We start from the raw sequence: 5486 nt of genomic DNA, 5'->3' as shown, positions 1-5486 counted from the left end.
AAGGAAATGCTTTATTTAACGACACACTCAACCCATTTTATTTACGGTTATATGGCGTCGGAGGTTAAGGACCACGCAGATATTGAGAGAGGAAACCCGCTGTCGCCACTTGATGGGCTACTCTTTTCGATTAGCAGCAAGGGATCTTTTATATGCACCATCCCACAGACAGGATAGAACATACTACAGCCTTTGTTACACCAATTGTGGAGCACTGGCTGGAACGAGAAATGGCCCAATGGGCCCACCGACGGAAATCGACCCTAGATCGATCGCGCATCAGGCAAGCGATGTAGGGAGAGTGGGGCATAATGAGATACGTAACGTTTGTTGTGCTCTCATTGTCCATGGGTATGCGTTACAAGGGCAAATGTAATACATTGTGCTTCATTAGGTTATAAACTATCAATATACCAGACAACAGCTGGCAATTGTAAAGCATAACCAAATATTGTGAAAATTTCAAAAGGGTCTGAAATTTCGCATATTGTCCCATTTACGGGGTAAATTGGGATTTGGTAAAGAGACAAATTGAAATGGATGGGGCATAATGGGATGACATTCTCCCTCCACAGATCACAGAAAAATAAACAACTCTGACAAACTATCAAAGCTGCAAATCATTTATATTAACTGAATAAAAGCACTGCATGAACATCTGTTCACAATAGATTATAACTAAAACCTAAAATGCAACGAATAACTTTCATCAGTCAAGTTAACTTCCATCAATGAAATTTTAAATGAGTTTACATTTAACCTCCAAACACAGACTTATAAACTGAATTCTAGGGAAAAGCAAATCACTTTACGGAAGTAATCAGTAAATAAGTCAAAACCTTGTATAAAACAACATTTTACTCTTAACTCACAGAGTAGGCCAAACAAGAAAAAACGGTTCAACTATCATGACTATTCAACTTCTGAACTTCGACTGTCAGATTTACAGTGATTTAGTCAGAACAGATATCACAAATAAAGTCATCCTCCTCAACCCCTGCACAGTCCTGGTGAGACCACCCTTTGCAGGTGGTACACTGAACCCAAACTTCACCTTCAGCCGAATTAGAGTATACATCATTGCAATATAAGCACTGTGCATCTTCAGCATCAATTCTGTTTCCAGCAGGCCCCTCAGTTACAACTGTAGACTTTTTGCTGGCCTTGCCACGCTTACTACCACATTGCGCTCCTTTCCCTTTTGTTTTAGGCCTAATTTCTTTATTCACTGTATTTGCTTTCTGCTGTTCAAGGAGTTGCTGCTTCTATGGGCTACTTGTTAATACAACCGTTGATCCACGTTTTATGCCTTTACGTGTCACAGAAACCTTTTCTTTGAGCTTCGGAATTGGAGAAATGACAGACGGTAAAACAAAGGACATCGGTTTTGCCCTAGGAGAAGCCACTCCAGAAGTGGAGGGAAGAGCAGGAGGAACCTCAAACCCATCCTTGAGCGATGGTGCTGTGCGGGTGGGTGTTTGTGGGTTGATAGTACCAATGGTGGGTGGAATGACAAGACTTGGCGACGCATCCTTAGACACTGGTGGTGTTGGTGTAGGTGGTTTTGGCTGAGTAGCATCAGTAATAGATGGAACGACAAGACTGAGAGGTAGCCTTAGGCACTAGTGGCGTAGAGGTGGGTGTTTGTGGTTGGGTAGCATCAGTAATGGATGGAGCGACAAGACTGAGAGGTAGCCTTAGGCAATGGTGCTGGAGGAGTGGGCGCCTTTGGCTTGGTAGCACCAATAGTAGAGTTTTCATCTGGCTGGTTATCAGTATGAATGACTGGGGAGGCAGCGTCAACAATGTCATCTGCAGCATGCACAGGTACATCTGTCGTTTCGGCAGGTGCAAAGTAATGTTCCTGGAAGATATCCCTATTCACTGGGAAAATGCCTGTCTTCCTAAACCCGTTGACAGCAGTGAGAGAAGTGACAGCTCTGATGTATGTCTGCCCAAATAATTCAGCTACCTGATAAATTATAACCACTTTTCCTGGATTGTGACGGAGCATTTCTCAACCTCCTGTGTGTAGAAGGTGCTCAGAGGTTTCATGAACGAAACATCAAGTGGTTGTAATCTATGGCTGCAGTGGGGAGGAAGGCACAATATTACCACACCATTATCTCTTGCCAAGTCGACCACTATTCCTGTCTCATCCACGTTGCAAATCCTACTTGGTTCAAAATGGTACTTTTCTTGCAGTGATTCTAACAAAGTGAAAAATGCCATGACACTCTGGCGATTAAAACCTCTAGCTCTGGCTGCACAGGTGGCTTCAAGACATCTGATTGACAAATTAGAGTGTCTGCGAAGAAAATTTGCCAGCCAATCTTTGCCAGCTCTCTCAGTTTCACTGTGGAACTTATGTGGAAGTCCATTTCTCTCCGCCAGTTGGAAGGCCAGCAATCTCACATCAACGGTGGTCAGTCCATGAAATATCTCTTCCATCCTTAATATGTAGTTCACCAGTTCTTCCTCCAGTGCTTTTGGGAATACTGTTTCAAAATTACCAAGTCCTTTGGTTGAACCAGTTGCTCGTTTGTTCTTGTCTTTCACCCTATGCTCTAGTGTGGACTTCAGAACATCATATTCCTTGCTGGCAGCAAGGTAGCCAAGTCGACCAGATCTCACTTCATTGATTGCTCATTCCATGGAATTTTCAGACCAGGATTGGCGGTTGTTTTTTCTTTTATATGTACGCACCATTTTATATGCTACTATCTAGAAGACCTGCAATTATAAAGGCACCATTAGAAAATTAGATGTTGCCTTTTCTAAGGTAAGAATTGGCTGTAGCCTAGGCATAAGCCATTTATTGCATGTCTCGACAAACTTAGGATCATCACTTCAACAAAAGATCGACCAAATGTTTTGATATTTTTAAGTGATTTACTATGGGGCAAAATGGGATTGCCTATGGGGCAAAATGGGAATGTTATCCTGTTATGCCCCAGCCATGGGTCTTGTACTTGACCGCCACTAAGCCAACACCCGCAAATGAATCAAAACTAAACTCTGTTATGTTAACGTTTATGTGATCTAAGACCAACCAAACCTAATATAGAATGGATCCATTTTATATATTTGCAACTTTAAATAATCAATATCTTACAAGAAACTGACAAAAAATAGTTTTTTTTTTAAATCACAGTTTCTTCTTACCTGATAGAAAAGCGCGCTGCCATTTGCAGGTCACGTGATGTACAAGGAATATTCGGGGCATACTCCGACAATTGCCGACAAATTACAGACAACAAAAATCCACTTTCTCGTTATGCCCCACTATCCCATTATGCCCCACTATCCCATTATGCCCCACTCTCCCCTACCACTGAGCTACGTCACGCCCCTGTCATTTACCAGCAGTTGCTATGTTGAACTTTACTTGTCCCAGGTCAGGCCACTGGCTATCCAGAAACTGGACTCGGGATGGAAATGCCTGAAACCTTAGTGGTATAGGTCTAAGTCGTGTCCGTCCTTGGGTCAATTTCTGCGGACGCCCATGTATACACTCTCCTGGGCCCCGTTCCACGAAGCTATTTTAGCACTACTATCGCCGTAAATGCCTACCATCGCGATCTTAATTTTTGTCTACGATCGCCAGCTTACTATCGTCGTAAATTACTGTGAAAATTTACAATTGGTACGAGGCAGTTGTAAGCCACTAACGTAGCTGTCAAATGATAGTTAAATGATGATTTTGTCATTTTCTAAGAAGGATACTAACTTTTTGTATACAAATGGATCTAATATATAGCAAATAACTTTTATAAAATTATCGCTTAGCAAATAAACTGACAAAGTTACTTCATGGATGTCCGATACCAATGAATACATCTAAGATGTTCCGAAAAGTCGGTAACCAATTCATTATTTAACTAATTCGTACTTCTTCGTAAAGAATATTTTAATCATTAAAGGGGAACTTACGACTATCGTAAGGTTGCTTTGTGGAACGGCTGTAAAGTTTACGGTGCCAGTTGTAAAATTCACCGTAAGTCACTACAATTAACCTGAGCTACAATTCTTTCGCAGAACGGGGCCCTAGTTAGTAAAGTAAAGTTTGTTTTATTTAACGACGCCACTAGAGCACATTGATTTTTAATCTTATCATCGGCTATTGGACGTCAAACATATGGTCATTCTGACACTGTTTTTAGAGGAAACCCGCTGTCGCCACATAGGCTACTCTTCTTTACGACAGGCAGCAAGGGATCTTTTATTTGCGCTTCCCACAGGCAGGATAGCACAAACCATGGCCTTTGTTGAACCAGTTATGGATCACTGGTCGGTGCAAGTGGTTTACACCTACCCATTGAGCCTTGCGGAGCACTCACTCAGGGTTTGGAGTCGGTATCTGGATTAAAAATCCCATGCCTCGACTGGGATCCGAACCCAGTACCTACCAGCCTGTAGACCGATGGCCTGCCACGACGCCACCGAGGCCGGTCCCTAGTTAGTATGAAAGCAGTCTGTAATGGGGAATTACACCTTCCCGCCGAGTCAATAAAACTCGCTACGGGCAGAAACCGGTACCTGGGTGAGATTCCAGGACTTATCAGCTTTATAGGTACATTACTAAAGTTGCATAATATTCATTACTTTTGCTTTGAAACCTTATACCTTCTGCTATATGCCGCTCCCCCCACCCCGGCAAAAAAAAAAATAAATAATAAAAAGAAAAAACAATTAACCAAATAATTTACAGATAGAAAAACAAAACAAAAACAACAAACAAAAAGCTAACGGAAGTAGGCGCGTTCAATTGAGGCTTTCACTCTATAACGTTACTGTCAAATATTTGGGATTTGTTCCTCTCACTTGTTTCTGATGGTCCTAGGGGTGGGACGTAGCTCAGTGGTAAAGCGAGTACTGGAGCGAATCCTCAACTTCGGGTAAAAGTGATAGAAATATTCGGGCAAAATGAGCTAACCTGAAACCTTTTCACCGTCAATCTACCAACAAAATTAGTTGTAAATCATGTATAAATGCGTATAAATTCGTTGGAAACCCTATAGTATATGGCTGTTTGGAAATAATGCAAATATAAAATAAATGTTGTTATACAAATTTGGGAATTTTCGTTTAAAATGAATCCCGTACGCCTATGTATTCTGGTGATTGTTTCAAGAACGAAGATGCTAGACACTAGGTATAAAATAGTTAATGTCATCTAGACAAATAGAATATCAAATATATATACTCGCAATGTCTGTTTTGTTTCAATGAATTCTTATGTAAAGCAAAACATGCTGGTTTTCCAACAGGATGTTGGTGGAATTATTTTTGGAAATGGCAAAACTAGTAGGTGCATTCAACTTTAAAAACAAAGTGAAGCAGGAAAAACCAGTTTCACAAAAGTACGTGGATTTTGTTACGTGTGACATTAATAATACAGGTACAAGTATGTGGCCAGGGCCCCGTTCCAGAAAGCGATCTTATCGTTAAGATCACCTTAAGCGCATGTGTTAGGTGTGCAGTTA

This window comes from Gigantopelta aegis, chromosome 3 (assembly GCF_016097555.1).
Source record: "Gigantopelta aegis isolate Gae_Host chromosome 3, Gae_host_genome, whole genome shotgun sequence".
In the NCBI taxonomy this organism is placed as follows: domain Eukaryota; kingdom Metazoa; phylum Mollusca; class Gastropoda; order Neomphalida; family Peltospiridae; genus Gigantopelta; species Gigantopelta aegis.
The sequence above is the reverse complement of the archived record's forward strand: the minus strand, read 5'-3'. Positions refer to the sequence as shown.